The sequence below is a fragment of the Podarcis filfolensis genome (assembly GCF_964270895.1).
Source record: "Podarcis filfolensis genome assembly, chromosome: 5".
NCBI classification, from domain to species: Eukaryota; Metazoa; Chordata; class Lepidosauria; order Squamata; family Lacertidae; genus Podarcis; species Podarcis filfolensis.
In genome coordinates this window covers 83,114,013-83,131,971 of record NC_139608.1, presented here as the reverse complement: position 1 = coordinate 83,131,971, position 17,959 = coordinate 83,114,013, and the positions used below count along the sequence as shown (strand labels likewise).

At 38.6% G+C, this 17,959-nt stretch overlaps 1 protein-coding gene and 1 long non-coding RNA gene across 2 annotated transcripts in view; both read left to right on the top strand.

The window, feature by feature from the left end:
* LRMDA (leucine rich melanocyte differentiation associated) overlaps positions 1–17,959 on the top strand; it is a 746,646-nt gene that overhangs the window by 115,685 nt on the left and 613,002 nt on the right.
* LOC310763093 lies at positions 8,366–17,886 on the top strand. Its single transcript, XR_014548475.1, has 2 exons — positions 8,366–14,857; positions 14,906–17,886. It is a non-coding gene; the product is annotated as an uncharacterized lncRNA (long non-coding RNA).

Here is a 17,959-nt window from a genome sequence, read left to right as displayed (position 1 = left end):
ACAGGGTGTAGAATCAGCAGAGAGCCACCTGCAACTTTGGTTGTTTGTCCAGCGATTATGCCTGCACTTTCAAACATCATTTTAATAACTACATTTTTAGCTGTAGTACACCTAACAAACTTGGAGCATGATTCTTTGCATGTTTATTTGGACAGCTCACTAAGTCCAACTGGAGTTATTTCCAAGTAAGTGTGCATAGACTTGCAACCTCAGACATACATCTAAAAGCAATGCTCCTTTAAAGGAGATTTTATGACTGATAGATTTACAGCAGCGGATACTTAAAATGCAGTTTGTATTTGTCAAAGCAGTAAGGGCAGGCTGTGTGTTTTCCTACACTCTGCCTTGTAACCACATTTGTTTTTCTGATCCAGTGAAGTGAAATACACACACTCACAATGCCATACACTCTGCCACAGGGTTGCCAACTGGATTTTTTGGCCCTGTGTACTTCATGGGGATTGTGGGTGTAGGTGTGTCTCTCCTTCACGTGCTTGTTAAAAATATCTTGTTACACCAGTCACCCTGCTAGTTTGTTGCTTGCCTTCATCTGCTACTGTGCCCTTCCATCTCTAAGGCTTCAATCTTATGCCTACTTAATGAGGCTTAAGTTCTATTCCACCCAATGGAACCTGAAATGAGACTTACATATAATTATTTTGTATATCACTCCCCAACACACACACACACCACCACCACACCCTTTAATAGTGGACTTATGAAGAAAAATGAAAATGAGGAGAAAGACTGGCAGAAATTACAGTGGAAAGTGGAGAGGAAGAGAAAAGGAGAGGAAGTTGAGGAGAAAATACAAAAGGAAGAGGAAATGGGGTGAAAAACAGGATCATGTAGCAGATAGAAAATAACAAAGTAAATGGCCAGAAAGCAATGGAAATGGAAATAGACGCCCCAGCTTGAAACAAACAAACCAACAGTCAGAGCAAAGGGTGGGAAGGCACACAAAACAAGGTTTCCCCTCTGCCTCCGCAATTGAACCAATTGCAGTGGCCAGTCAAGGGAGCCACTGCAGGCACACTAGTGCTGCCCCTTTGGTTGGAAGCAGCGGTGGAGCGTGCTTTAATAATGCCTTGGGCTCATTAGATCCCAGCCTCACAAAGCAGCATAGGGCTGGCTTGGGGGTGGCAGCGTGAGCAGTGCCCCCCCCCCAGTGCACCTGGGGCAATCACCTTGGTAGCCCCCCCCCCCATGCCCTTGGTCTGACGTGAGTGTCAGCTGACTTTCTATTTAAATAAATCCCACCTCCCTGCCCAGGCACAAAGAAGCATTGGAAGGGACCAGCCTCCTCAAGGAGGAGAAAGTGTACATGAAAAGAGGGAGAAGGGCTGCCTCTGCCTGCTTGCTTCAGGCCATATTTGCTTCAAGCCATACTATTTCATGATTAGGTTTGTGCTGAAAATTGTTTGGTGCTCGGGAATGGTAGAGTTGGAGGAGTGAAGGTGATCCAGGCAGCTGGAATATCAGTCAAGTTGCACAGGGTGCCAAAATGTTATCAGGGCTCATAAATTACATTGGTTTGCAGTATGTAAGACTTGACAATCTTCTTCAGCAATCTAGAATGGCCTCCCTTCTCCCCACCTTGCTCAACACCCCACCTGATGAACTCTAAAGCTTGCTCCATTTGGTGGACACTTTTGCTTGGCTTAATAAAAGTACTGCCCTGCTATGGAATTTACTGATTCAGTGGCCAATTTACTTGGTTTGGTGTGGTTGCATTGAAATAATACTGATTAAAGCAGATAAATGTTTTTTGGTAAACTTTCTGGTATCCCCATTACCATTTACCATGATCCTCTTATTATTCTACTCTTTTCTCCCTTCCCTGATATTAATATCTAATCTTCATCATGGATCGGGGTGCTTTGAGGTAGGAAAAGAATCATGTATACTACTTAAAGTGCCTTGTTGGGAATGTATGTGTTTGTGCACCCCAGTCTTGCATTTATTGCATATACTCTGTAGTGATGTCCAGTGATATTTTATAGCTAGCTGTTGTTTTGTAATAGTTGAACCATATATTACTGTGATCAATGTTGTGACCTCAGGGAAATTGCTTATATAATTACATAAAGTTTACAGTTGTAAGACAAGGAAAGGGGAAAATACATCACTGTAAAATATAAATATGTTTAAATTACATTTAGGATTTGGAATAGTTCCTTGCTTGTGTTTTACAGAGTAATCTGTGATTTAAATCAGGTTTAGTTGTGTGTGTGTTCCCCCCTCCCCAAATTGGGTATTATAAATCATGAGTAGTTGCTGCATATATAGTACACAAGAGGGTTTCTTATACATTTTAATGTTTGCATAAGTAAGAAATACCAGTAGTTCAGCAGTAAAATTGCAAATGTAAGCAAAAGTGAAGATTTTTCTAAATTTAACTAGGTTGCATTTGTTTAGTAAACTCCAGCTATAATTTACTATTTTATTGCATTTGCCTTTGAGGACTTTGTTGGTTTATTTGTATCAGAAGAAAAGGGAAGGCACTAAATTATAATTGCTTTGTAATTAGAGTCCAAGTAAAAGTAGCAAGCAAGTCTGCATAGGATAAGTTAAAGTAGCAAAGGATGAGTCTCAACAAGATGAGCACTATTAGTACAGTGTCTAAGAGACTGAGGTATGAATCAGGAAGTCTCCAGTTCAAATGTCACCTTTGTCACAAACACAAAGTGTCCATGGACAAGACACTCTTCTCTCCAACCCCTTCCTTTTCAATATGGAGTTTGGTCTACGTTACAGGCTTGCTGGAATACTTATAACAAAGTAATGCTCTAAACACTAGAACACTCACTATACTCGTTGTTGTTGTTGTCGTCATTTACCATATTGTGCTGTTGAAAATAGCTGTTCCGGTTTTCAGAACAGATCCTCATAAAAACTTCACAGTTTGAGACAGTTATTATCCCTCTTCAAGTATTTCAAGCCGTGAGGTCATAAATACTAAATATGTTCTTGTGTCACAACTGTCGGATTATGCATGCACAAAATTACTGGGTATATTTTTTTTAGAAAAAGTAAAAAATACAGACCAAAGCCTATACAGATAAACTTCTTGGGAGAAAAGTAATTATTTCTTGGATTAAACATTTGGCCAGTTCAGTTCATATGCATAGTCCCTTAAAAAAAAAGCACCTCTGACCGAAAACATACACCCTTGCTTAGCTTTAAGTGTAGTTTCCGAGAACCAAACTCTGGGATTGGGCTGGATGATGTTGATTAATAGGTGTGTGAGGGTGAAAGACTCCAGGGCCAAGCAGTAGGTCCATCTTGGTGGCATCTGATGTTGATTGGCTTTGTCCTGCGTGGCTGCACTGGAAGAGTGGACATTAAGATTAAGTGATGCTGTCGTGTCGAGGAGAACTGCACTGCATCATTCTGGGAAGAGACAGCTGTGGTGGTTAATCCTTCATCACCAAGGGAGCGCTGCCAGCAGAAAGATATACAGTCAAAGATAACCCTCCATAACTTGTGCTAAAGATCAGAAAACTTTGAATTCACATCCATCTGCTTAGTCTAGGGGTGAAGATGAAAGATAGGTAGAATAGGAAATAAAACAAAACAAAACAAAATAAAATTTAAAAAATCCCCTGGGATTAATCTTGAGCACTGTACACCGCACAAGAGGGGAAAAGGCAAGAAGATAAAGCTTTCACATGCTGTATCTTAAAGAGATCAGACTCGTTCAGATCAGTTTAGCTTAATTGCCTTTAATGCTCATAGTGACTTAATATGTATGTTGCCATTTTCCCTAGGAATAAAACAAGAAAGCTACTCCTTGTACACTGTGGGTCTTTTAATACACTGCTGATAGGATGATACACTAGTATTTGACAACAGAAAACACCTGAACAATATTAATCGCGAATACCTTAGCTCCCCCCGCCCCTCAAAAACATGTGATTAAATTTCCCTTTACATATGCATAACTTCTGTGATATGCATAACATTCCTACCTATCCATGAGAATTACCAGCCCAAAACACGATGAGGATTTTTCATCCCCCCCACCCCCAGTTTTATAAAGCATACCATATTTAAATGGAAAAATATCTAATAAGTGATCCAAATAGAAAAGTTAAAAATATGACAATCATACTGTATTTTAAAATTACATTATATCATTTGTAATATTTTGGATCTCATGAGGAGTGTGCATTGTTACACCAAGAACCAATAAACGTTGTCCAACTCTGTCTAAACCCACCGTATTTGGTTTCTGCTTGCCTCCTTCCACTTCTTTCATGAGGGTTCTTTTGCTCAAATCAAAATACTGTGCTGAAATAAAAATATGCACAAAACATGAGCAGATGCACAATTGTAACAGCCACAACTATAGCTCTCATGGTTTTGTTAGTCTCTTCATTTAATTAGGACAAGTGTGGCAAGAACTTCTGCAGTGTTTGGGGAGATGGTGAAATGTTCAGGATTTACTTGGCCGTTTTTGCACAAGTTTTTGTGCCACTGAAACATAGACCCTGAAGATATATAATGCAGACCCAAATTAGTCACTGAAGTGTTTTCTGTTCTTACTCCCAAATGACATTTTTTAACTCCCAAATGGCCTGATACCTCTCTTCTGTGGACTCTCTGGCCATGTCTTGTTGCAGTTAAGGTTTTTAAGGTTATGCCCTGCATTTGTGTTCTTGGTCTAATGCTGATGTTTGTATTGTTGACTGTTTTGGGTCAACTTGTGGATTCTGACTTCTCTTGGCCTTTGCACCCCATTCAACAGTTCTGGGCTGTCCCTTCCTTTTTTACATTACTCCATTTAGAATGAGTCATTTTGGGCACTCTACTGCCAGAATCACATACTGTCTCGGTAATGCTCACATTACACATTATAAACCTGTGTGTGCATGGCATTGTGTGTATGTGTTCATTTAACACTGTGCCAAATTTTCATGATTAATGATTTTCAATGAAAATGTTCCGTTTCTTTTGAAGTGGTTGGGGTTGTTTTTGTCAAATTTCCAAGTTTTGAAGGAAAAAATGGGTTTTGTGTTGAAAATGGCTGCTTTTGGTTTATATGATTGGTGCTTTTCTTTTTTTCACACTTTGATTCCCATTGTGCTTCAAGTTCTTCATTAGGATTGCATGCACATATCTTGATATGAATGTTTTCCAAGAGTTTTCTCTAGACAGATGTATTTTACTCCCTTTCTCAGGCCACAGGTTGAGGTGCTTCAGCTCCCATTTTCCTGCAATTGGTTGTGTATAGATGATGCCAATGATATACAGCAGTAGCTACCTGATAAAAATCTCCATTCCTGGCAGTAACTTTTGTAAATGTTATTTGACATTACACAGCCCATAATGCTCTAGTGTGGAAATGTCATGACATCATGGTGGAGTTTGTCACTGACATGTAATTAACAAAAACACATGGGCAAAAAATATATATGAAATGATATCATGCAGGCATGTGAAATATAGGGTAACAATTCTTACATACATAAGGAATAAATGAAATTTATGATGTCAAAAATTAATCTCTGGGTAAACACACAATTTTCAAATGAACACACACTAAACTTTTGAGAGGAGTCCCAGGGCGAGGGGAGAAGAATTGAGAAGGGTGCATGATTTTTGCAACAGTGAACACCAACATCAGAGTGGATGACTAGGTTTTTCTTACTCTTGGTTGTACCAACATGCTTGATATAGTTGTTTGTAACAAATAGTGAAGTTGTCTCCAATAACCTGCAATGTTTGCAAGACGTTAGGATTTCCTTAGAATTCTCAGGAATTGTTAGTGGGCTTTTCAGAGTCCCTTATGTTATCTGAATGAATGACACGAGAGAATATCTTATGGTTATAATAATATACGTGCCTGGTGGCATTTATTGCCTGGCTTCTATTCTTGTCTATTCTTTTGAGAGTTCAGGAAACACTGTGCTGCGTTTGTGAAATTTCAGCCTTATGTCTTGAAAATACATCTCACGCCCCCAATAACACACTTAGGCCTGATTTGAAAGCTTCATGTTTGAATTTATTTATTTACGTTTTCAGTTTATTTACATTTCTAGGTACAGGACTAGTTGCAAAATAAAATTTAAAAAAGCTCTTCAATTTGTTTTCAATGTAAGTAGCTATAACGTTGGTTATAAAGTATCAAGGTAAACTTCCTATACTTAAATCCCAAAGCAGGTGTAAGGAAGCTGTGGTTTCCCAGATGTTGTTCAACTCTCCAACTATTGGCTATGCTGGCTGGGCTGCTGGGAGTGGGGAAATAACAACTTTGAGAGGGTCACAGATTCTCCACCCATGTGGTGTGTGTTATTGAAAATGTACCATGCTCAACTTTTTTGCGTTAATTGAAATAGAAGACTTTAATGTGGTATGTCATAATGAACAGAGCAAACATGATGAGGCTTTAGAATGTGAGGCTGGTACAGGATGGGTTAACACACTGACTAATGTGGTAGGTTTACAAGCAATGGCCTTTCTTTGTTCTGTTTTATCATACACATTTATCACGTTCAACCTGGCAACCCAACCAAATAGCTGTTTAAGTTGTAAAAATGAATCATAGTGCAATCTCATGAACTGTATATGATATAACCAAGCCTAATAACATTATACAGCAAAACCTGTAATCCTTTTTGATGCTATATTCCCTTTTAACATGTATCAATCTTTCCATTATTTTTTCTTTTTAATATGAATCATTGTTTTTTGTGTGTGTTGTGGAATGAAGAGAAATTGGCTATTTCCAATACTGCCATACCATTCAAAGTAACAAGGAATATTTGTATTTTTTATTTCTAAAATTAGGCCTCGTTTGCTCTAGAAATAAAGAAGGAGGCTTAAATAACAAAGATGCAACTATTATTTAAAATGTTTATATATATATCGGAAGGCTAAACCTGATTGTTTGTTTCTAAAGGGGGGGGAGTGTAAAGATTGTCCCCTCTGTCTTTCCCATGCAGAATAGACTTGAATGAAAAAATATTAGATTTCAGTGAGTTGCGTCAGCGTATTTCAGACTGCTGGGCTATGCATGTTTTGCAGCTGGTTCTGGTGCATTTGTCAAGTTGTGATTGATGAGCATCATCGCTCTAAAGTGTAAAAGAAAATGTCTTGGCATAGGGGGACATGATGAACTGCCGTCTGGCAGGCACTATAGACACGGATGGTCACCGTTTTGCTTTTGCTTTCTTTGTGCCTCCCCCATCTGTGCTGCCCTTGCCAGAATCCACAGAAGTCACCAGGAGCAGCTCAACCCAGCCTTTAGCCTTCTGATATCACTTTGGTAGTTGTCAGATCATATGAAGTGTCAAAATTCATAGGGCCTTCTCCATGAAAAGATACATTCAGTACAGCTGCTGCATACCTACATAGTACCTCTGACATTGACATATTAGTTATGCTGTCTTTTGCAATCAGATATCTTTAAATTTGCCACCTTGTTAAGTTTTGATTAATGTGATTCCATTTCACTAAAGTAATTGGCTTGGCCTGTTGTAGAAAATAATCAGGCTTTCTACGGAACAAATGCTAGAACATGCTAATGAGGGAGTGAGTTCGTTAAATTGATGGCGTGGAGTGACAGTTATTAATGATTGTTATGATAAACAGACGAGTGCGAATTGGGATGAGTTGGGCAAAAGTGACAGTTTAAAAATAACGTATATTGGAAAATACTAACGAAGTAATATACTGTTAGGAAAACAATCATGCAAGTTGTCAAAGGAAGAAGTGTAATTATACAGCTGCACAAGCCGCCTTCGGAGGACAGGGACCTGGCTGATAATGGACACATTTTTTGTTGGCAAGAGGAAAATATGTTATGGCAGAAAAGAGTGCAGATTGATAAATTAATTGGCCTTTTTCACTGTTCCAAGAGCAAACTTGGCCAGCAACAGCAAGGCAGATTAAGTGAATAAATGAAGTGACCCTCCTTATCCATTCCCTTATCCTTTCATTGTTACACCTGTGCAAAAGAAAAGCAACTTGGTGGGCTACCTTGCTCAAATGGCAGAGTTCATGACTCTTCATTTTAAAGCTTGTATTGTAAAGCTGTTGACTCTTGGTGATTAAGGCAATTATATGAAGCAATTTGTGTTGCACCTTTAAGGTAGGGCGTAAGGAACCGATTGGAAGCTTTGGGAGAGATGCAAATTCTGCCAAGCTGTAGGCTGTTGTACAGAGAATTAGCCTGGGCTTATGAACACATGAAACTCCTTTAATATTGAGTTGGGCTATTAGTCCATCTAACCCAGTATTGCGTGTTACAAATTTGTGCTTCATTATTGAGATACAGGCAGGAATATCTGAACCATGCATGGGTTTGTTTGTTTGTTTGTTTGTTTGAATTGCTATGGTAGGAAAATCTAGAGATCACCACCCATCACTTCTACTTTTTTTATACTATAATAACTATAATTATTTTATACATTACAAGTTCTGAAGAAATCGACAACGGCTTGCTAGAATAGCAGGTCGTGAGGTATCAGTTAAATCCTCACTTGATGGTCCCCCTCCATGTCCCATGTCCAGAATCTGTTTCTGGATTGCTGACTCCCTTGTCTTCTGTACCTATCTTGATTCTTTGCCAGGTCTGTTCAGACGTCACAGGTGGATTCTGTTGTTTTCGCATTGAAGCAGACTGCCTGACCTAGACTTGCCACCCCTCAAAGAGCAGAAGCCCCTGGTGTTATAGTTCTATTAACTCAGTTGCTTTAATATAGAAATTTTCAACCTGGGCACAGAATGTGTTGGGTTCCATGGGAAGACTGAATTTCAAAGACCACAAACAACTAGCTAATTTAAACAGTGTGTGTGTGTTGCATTTAAACCACAATATTTGAAATGAATCCATGGTGATGCAGAATACTTGCCCAGCTTTGGAGCCTCTTATTAGAAAATCTTCTTGCTTAGGTCTCATGGCACTCCCTCTAATGCACACTAGAATGTCTGGTGTACCAAGTCACTGTGGAACCACTACATGGTTGGATTGCTGGTGATTAGGAAAGTTGGAGGAGAGAGCCCTTTCTTTACTTTCCTATTCATCCACTTCTCAATGAAGCTGTTTCCCTCTCACCTTGAGATGTATAAAAAGATGTGGAGAAGTGATGTGTTGGGAGGGACCTCTTCCAACCTCATAATCCTTCAACGAAGGGACTGCAATATTGAGAAAGGGAAAGAAGAGCCCAACCCCTTAGCACTCCCTCCCTTGCACATTAAACTCAATGAGCAGATAATTCCCCAACATCCTAATACTGCAATCCTGTAGATGTTGACTCAAAAGAAAATGTAACTGAGTTAATTGGGACTTACTCCCAAGTAAGTAATGATGCCTATTTATTATAGGTTCTATTAGGATATGTTTTCTGAATAATAATGGTGCTACCTGTCCTGTTGTGCTCAACTTCAACCCTGGGGATGCAGTCTACTAGGGTGACTTAAGCTGCTTCTAAGTGATATTAAAATACGTGATTTCATAATTTTTTGCAATGTCTAGGAAAACAGAGTCACTGCATTTTGATATACAGTATGAATATTAAATTTTAAATTGGTCTATTTCAAGGAGAGTATCTGTGCTTTGTCTTTTTTACTTGATGAGTCACATCAGTGCAGTCAAATGGACAAGCAAAACTTGCTTGGAGCTAGGATACGTGCATTTACTTTGAAGAAAGTCTGGCTTTTACCTTACAGATCGCTTGAAAGATTTTTCTGCTTTTCCTTGCCCATTGAGAATATTATTGTTTGAAAACGGAATGAAAAACCAGTCTGGATCTTATTTCAATTTTTTTACAAATACTTTAAAAAAAAATCTTCAGGAAGATGCTTGTTGGCAGGACTGTACGTGAAAGATTGCAGTGATATTAAGGTTCTCAAAAGCTATGGGGGCTGCTAGAATAAAGAATAAAACTACATGGATTCTATTTGATGTGGAAATTAATACTGTACCATGTGGTGTGATACATTATTGGTTCTTCAGAAGTTAAAGTGGAGAAGTGGAGTTCAATAAAGGAGGGGAGGGAGAGGCACTTTAATTTCTATTTCAACATGGCTACTGGTCTTTTACCATGTACAGTGGTACCTTGGTAGTGGAATGGCTTGGCTCCTGAACAAATCGGCTCCCAAATGCTGCAAACCCGGAAATGAGAGTTCCGGCTTGCGAATGTTTTTTAGAAGCTGAACCTCCCACGCAGCTTCCGCGGCTTTTGATTGAGTGCAGGAAGCAGAGTTGGTGGTGAGCACAAATATTGGCCATATTGTATCTATGTGTGGATGGTAATATTTTGCCTATGTAACTTTTTTTTGGAATGGTGGAGCAGTCAGGAGTGGTACTGTCAAGGCATGGGCTTATCTGATTTTGAGAGAACCAGGTCCTATTTTAGAATTTTGTGAGATGAGCTTTTAACTACTGCAGGTAAAATCCCCTTTATTTCTGGAATAAGGTGTAAATTAAGGATCTGTTTCAAGCAATGGCTGGGGTATTACATGCAAAAATCTGCAACTGGACTTACATTCCTTGTTAGATGCTCTTATTGGTTTAAGTGCTAATTACCATGCTGGGCTGACAGAATCTATGAATAGTGGTAAATACTTCATTTTCACATCTATGATTTTGGAAGTGCAGCCTTAACAGATAGGAGTACCTTACAGAGAAATGCACTTTCCACACATGTGATGATTAAATTTGCTGCAGAGCATCCTATTAAGCGAAGAGGGATTAAAATTTTAGATTCTCAGTGCACTTTGAGATTTTTAAACTTGGATTTAATAAAGTGTCATAAATATTTACAAGTGGTGAAACCATCATTTTTGTTTATATTTATGCATGGGAAAAAGATCTTTTAACTGCGTTCCTATTCTAGGATTTGTCAGTTAGATTTAAATGAGCATTATGAAACATAAGTCTGGAACTGTAAATTTCATTTGCTTGATGCTATTTTCTGTTTATCCTTTTTTATTAGTTCCAGAATTGCACTGTGCTGGAAATACATTGCCACTGTAAACTTTATATATGTTAATTTCAAGCACCACTTAACTGCTGGCAACTTTCTTTAGGGAGCAAAGTAACTACCAAAAATACAATCTCCTGATATTATCCAGAGAAGCTAGAAGCCTATTTTACAATTCCTATGGTTAGAGAACTACCTACGTAAGTAGCTCTTTGTGCCCAGCCTGGCATTTGGTGTCCCACCTCCCTCAAAAACAAAACAAAAAAACAAAACAGCAACAGCCTACTATGCTACATTATAAGAAGAAGTGTACTATAAATTAGGGATGTGTGAGAAATTCAGTCTTTGCAAATTACAGTACAAACTGACCAGATCTATACCTCCTGGACTCATGTGTAGATTAGAACCCAGCTGCCTCTGAGATTTAGCACTTCTCTGAACTGGATGCTTTGAGAATGATCAAGGGTCACAGATTGCTCACATGAACTTTAGGGGAGATACCACTCTATCCAGAAAAGGCTAGGCACTACTCTCCAGTAAAACTTCCACCATCAAGCTCTCCATCTGATCTGGATAGTGTTTCAGTTTTAGACATGGAAGAGCGTTTAGTCATGTAAGCTCTCATGTCTCATCTGAAGTGGCATAGCCCAAACACAAACTTACCTTCCCACCTGTGAACTAGACTGAAGAGGAAGCTTTTCTGTGGCTGGTTCCATTTTGAAGAGGGTGTTTTCTTACAGAAATGAATGGCTAGCTTTTGGGGGTAGATATTAAAAATGTGCTCTTTCTTGCTTTTCCCCACCAAGGGGGTCAGAAAAGTAGGTGGTAGGACCACTTAGAGCCCTACTTTTTTTTTTTTTTTACTGAGCTAGTGGGTCGAAAGGTAGTTAGCCTGAGAGATAAGACTCCCTATAAGTGTTCCACTTATAGTGTTCCAAGACAAGGACTTAGGGGTTATTAGGAAAAGAATAGAAAACAAAACTGCCTTTGTTCCAATGCTCATAGACAAATCTGTGTACATTTCTGTTTGTTCTGATTTTTCTTAAAGAGGATATTGTGAGGACAACTAAAGGACAACTAAATTAACCAGGAGGCTGGCACACCTTTCCTATGAACAAAGGTGCTCTTTAGTATTTCAGACTTTTTAGATTGGAAAATTGTTGGTGGAGATGTGACCAAGCTGTATAAAATACATGCATGTACTGTACTGATGAAAGAGGGATATTTTTCTCCCTCTCTCAGTACAGAACTCGGGATCATCCAAGAGAGAACTGTTTGGCAGGAGATTCAGGGGCAGACAAAAGGAAGTACCGTACTTATTCACACACTGAGTCTTTGATTTATGGAATACCCTGCCACAAGAAGTTGATTAGGGCTGTTAGGTGAAGTGACTGTAAAAGCAATTTAGGCAAATTCATGAATAGGTTTATCTATGACTACATCCCACCTCTAGGCTGTCAAACAGTGCTTGACTAGATGAACTTTTTGTCTCATCCAACAGAGTTTTTATATTTTCTAAGGATAAAAGTTATCAGGACTTGGAATCTGTAAAACTTGCTCTTCGTAATCTTAATATGATCCTGGTCTTTATTTATTGTTGTCGTACATTAATTTACTTATATCCCAGACTTCCTTCAAGAAGTTCATCACAGATTACATATGGTTGAACATTTCCAAAGTAGAAAGCTTAAAGGTTCAAACCTGATCAGTTTCAGCAGTAGAACTATATATTATGCTTTCTGAGCATTCTCTTTTCTTGATATTAAATAAAAATGTCTCTGCTTTTCTCATGTGAAAGATTTCCCCTCTCAAGGCCTAGGCCAATGTTGTCCTCTCAACTTGTAAATTGCTTAAATATTGGATTGCACCATCTAAATTTGGTATGATATCTGTGTTCAGGGTTTCTCAATTATACTTATTATATAATACTTTGCAAATTAACTTTTGCATCATATTCTGGAATCTAGGTTTAAAACGGCAAAATACTTTGTCAGGTGAGCGTCAGAATTTGACTGCCTAGACTTTTCTTGTATGCACTTATAAAGATGGAAATATTAAGAACTTACATGAACAGGTTTTCACTGTGGAAGATCTAGATACTTCAGCAGGTAACACATAACTGAAATCTTTTTGTAGTTGTCAAAACAAGCAGCTCTAACTTTGTACATTTTCTGTTAAAACTAAAAGCACTATGACAGTCGGAATCCTGGTTAAATCAATATAAGAAGCAAACAGACTTTCCTTTTACTTCCAGGATTCATTAAGAGTTTTGACATGTCTGAAGTGCCTCTTCAAAACATTTCTGTGTCACTAAGGGCCTCTTCTCATGAGGTATTTTGTACTTTGGAGCAGAAACAGAGGTCAAAATATATGCGTCCTGTGTTAAGTTTAAAGTCCACATACAGGTTTCAGGCATAGCTTTTCCCACACAGTGAGGATGGCAGGAAAGGTTCCCTACTGCAGTGTATTCTAAAAGGGAAAGCTGGTGGGGTAAGAAGCATTATCTTTTTTATAACTGGCCACCTACTTGTATGTTGTACCTAGGTATGTGGACCAAGGACCAAAATGCCTTGTTCATATATCTTGTGAGAAATGTCCTTCATTTTAAAGATCTCAGTTTGGCATTTTAGCGAAAGAGATCTATTTGCTGTATGCATATACAGTATTTTGATGCCTGGATAGCTGACCATATGGAGCAAATCTGCACTTTTTATTGTTGTTTATGAAATATTTCCTATGCCGTCAGAGCCTCCTAAGGAGGTGGGAAACAATGAGAATGTTAACCCTACTGGCTGCTGGGTGACTGTCATTGTTTGTAGTCTACTTGACAGTTCTCAGTTTTGTTGATGCATGGAACAGCATTGTCCTGATGTCTAAAGTCACTCACAATTAGCCTGAACTATAGAAGCTGCCAGTTTGGGCCTGGCTTAGATAGACAAAGTAGACAGAAGTGACCTGATATTTGCTTTTCAGTCTTTCAAAATTACCATCGATTTTGTCAACAGAATGTATTTATCTGAGGAAAAAATAAAACGGCACTCGAAAGACATTTAGTCCAGTATTACAGGCTAGTGTTTAGCATGCTGCTGAAATCTGTCTTTACAGATACTCCACACTGTTACTGTATTTTCACACACACACACACACACACACACACACACACACACACACCTCTCGAACTATCCAGCTCTATGAATTCACAGAGGAAGCAGGCAGTATCCAGTCCCAAGTCCCAACTCCAATCCAAGTCCAGCCGAGAGCATACAGGACCTCGGACAGTTCCAAGGGTCCCCTGCTAAAGCAATTCTAAGAGAGATGATGTCTCTGAAGACAGCTAGAACTAATTGAAAGCCTCATGTAGGTTAGCCAGGCCTTGCCTCCCTGGAGAAGCTAGCTGGTTGGTTAAAGGAACCTTGCCTTATTTTTTGGCCTTTGGCTTCTGTGAGACTGAGGAGACAGGTACCACAGGGGGCGGTATCCTCTGTGTCAGAGGATGGTGGTAGGATTGTGACCTCTAGCTGGAAGTGCCCTGAATAAGGTATTGGAGATTCTCTCCCTGAGGAAGTAGCCTGAATCTCATCCGAGTCCACCACAGTGAATTGCAAGATCAGTGGGTTGAGGGTCCTGACACAAACGCAGACCTGCACTAATTTTGGATGTACTTCCTTCACTACTGTATGTAATTTTATGGCAAGTAAGAGTGTTCTTATATTGCAGTGATAAAGATACTTATATTGCATAAAACTTTTCCCATCCAGTAGCACCTTAGAGACCAACTAAGTTTGTTATTGGTATGAGCTTTCATGTGCATGTACACTTCTTCAGATACTTATATTGCAGTGATTGTAGGAATCAGAATGTTTTGCTGGTGTGTGGCAGGAAGCGGTTTTAGAGACTAGAAGAGAACAGAAGCTATTTTCAGATCAGTTGTACCAAGACTTGAGCAATTTTAAGAAAGTTTGTGTAGACTTCAGTCTCCTGTGGTATCATTTCAAATCTGTAGCAACAAGTATTGCATAGGTTGTGTTTTCAGGTTTTTTTTAATTTGACTTATGCAGATAAGGTTTTATGGTTAGTTTCTTTCTTACAACATCACTTAGTTCATCTATCAAAATTTTGAACATTAAAACAAGCTTTGGCTGGCAATTTGATGCGGTGATTGACATCAGTATGCTAAAATAGTAAATAAAATTATCCTAAGCCTCTAAATCTACAGTATGTCTCTGCAGACATACTCATCTTGTTTTTTGGGTGCTTTTATGCTTTGTGAGGCATCTTGAGCTTTTTAAGGACAGAAAAGCAGGATAGATAGATAAAAATAATATACAACACATAAACATACCTAATATAATCATACACTTTGTTCTTTAGAAGTTGCTGGCCACTTCTAAGCTATCAATGTGAGGTTTTGGGGGGTTTTTAGATCACATATATCTATATCAATCCCTGATCATCAGGAAATATACATTTAACTAGTTTTGTAAATGGAAGCAAATTAGCTTTTGAAGATGGTGGTCAGCATAAACCAAGCCAGATAACACTTTCAGTATAACCAGCCAATTACAAACAATATTTTGACTTTTCATTTTACTTTTGTTCCTTGGACATTAATGTGGCTGCAGAGATCAAAGCTACACAATAGTAACTGAGTTTTGGTTGCCATTATTTTCATATCATTGGCAATTAGAGGATTTGTATTAATATGCCCAATTTTTGTATGTAGTTTCAAGTACATTGGAATGCAATTCCACATATACATGCTACTTCCCTGTTAATTCTGGACCTGCAGCGATCACTTGATTTTGGGTGTAATCATATACTTTATATAAAACTTACCCTGTTGTGGCCCTGCCATGCCAATAATGTTCAAGGCATGTATAAATGAATAAAAGAACTGTAAGTGTGCAGCCCAGACTATGCTTTGGATCATGTCAAATTATACCCACCATATACTGGGGATGGTAGTGGGGTTCGCCAGCACATGAGTCTATGCTTTATCTACTAGGCTGCAATTGCACCAAGATATATGATCTGCCAAAATGTGTCTGTTTGAAAAATGGGTTCGCAGCATGTGAAAATTCCAAAGCTCTGGAAACCAGGTATAAAGTTCACAGACTTGTTACTAGATGACCCTCATCCAACCCTATAGTTCTATGATTCTATGACTCAATGTAGCTGAGGAAGAACTGGGTCATTTGAAGATGAACACGTAAGACCACACGTGCTCAGTCTGGACAAAGTAACTAAACACATAATTTTAAAACTGAAATATAGAGATTTCTTCTGAAATTGCTATAAATGCTATTACCATGTGCTTGACTGGGATGCTATTATGAGCTTGCATATGATGTTGTTGATTGGAATATTAAAAACAAGTACATCAAAACTTATGAGGAACATTCCATTAGTGTCTCAGTTAATGCTGACCTGTAGGATAATGTCTAAAATTTATATTAAAAAAACATTTTTGAAGAGACCAAGAGTTAAATTAGTAAGACTGCAGAAAGCATATAAATTATGCCCAACCTAATTAAATTTAACAAATTTTTATTTCTTCCTACTACAGACTGTGCAGATCCCGATAGCAGTTGACAGTATTTGACTTCCAAAAGCTGCACAAAGTATTTAATAAGCATTTCACAGTAAGAAAGCATAACAAATTTGGTGTTTTAATCTATACTGTGATTGTATACAAAATCAACTGATTGTGGCAGGTGTGCCACCTACTTCCCACCCACTGATATTACCAGAAACCGGTGTTCTGCATTATTCACCTGTGACAAACCCAGGCCATGTATCCCCACCTTCCTTTCAAGAAGGAAAAGGCTGGGAGGCGGTAGCCCCCACCTTTTTATAAAGCACATAGATCTGTATGAGAAACATTGACTTGCAGTATCTGTAGTGATGAGAGATGGACAGACACTTTTAGCACTCTTAACTTTGATTATAGGCAGCTAGTGTTCTCTCCTCAAGAATCTGTAGCCTGAGCAAATTGTTAGTTCACCGGATGAGGTTAGATCCTGTGGCTAGGAAAAACCTGACTTCAGTGTTCAAACTGAAAGAAAAAATTTAGTCAGGCTGAAGGAAATAAATTAGTGATAAAAGAATACCTACCACATTATTTAGCCTCTGAAAATAGTTTTTAAGTGGTACAACTTACAGGGAGCTTCTTTCCCCCTCTTATCAGATGCTCGATACGGATTTGGTGAAGTACATGCTTGCTTCCTTGCTTTTGAGATCATGGAAACAGGAGTCATTGGACAGAAAGGGGGCAGTCTGGAAAGAAACAGGCCAAGAGTTTTGCTGACATGGCTCAGGGACTAAATATTAGGGAACAGATGAAGCAGCACTGAGGTGGGGAAAGGCCTCTCTACTGCTATTTCCAGCCCTCTGCTAAGTGCTGTTCTGGACAGGCTACTGAGTTTGTTTAGAGCATTTGAGCTATGGTTTTTCTTTTAAAGCAGGGAAAGCTGTAGCTTTCCAGATGTTGTTGGTCTTCAACTCCCATAAAGCCCAGCTGGTATGTCCAATGATCAGGAATGATGGGAGTTGTAGTCCAATGTCCAAATACATCTGGAGGGCCACATGTTTCCTGTCCTTGTTGTTTTAAAAGAAAAGGAGAATGGCAGGTGCATGGAGTAGTGGTATATGCTTCTTCCAATAAAATAATCACTTTAGAAGGAAGTTCACTATCGGGGAGCAAGGTTAATGTTGACAAAAGCAAAAGTGTGAAAATAACATCTAAAGCAAATCCATATTTTATCTGAAAATGTGCCTGAGTTTAAGATGCCTCATAATATTATACAGTACAAAAGCAAATTTTCTAATATGAGTCAGTAACGCTATAGCCAGCAAAGATTAGGTGAAGCTTTACCAGATTATATACTCCCAACTGTAAGAGGATTTGTCGGTGTGACAAATACAGAGTTTAGAAAAATATTATTACATAGAAAAATATGTAAATGAAATAGAATTACTTCACAACAATGTTGACTGTAACACAAGTTATGTGATATTTATATGTAGAA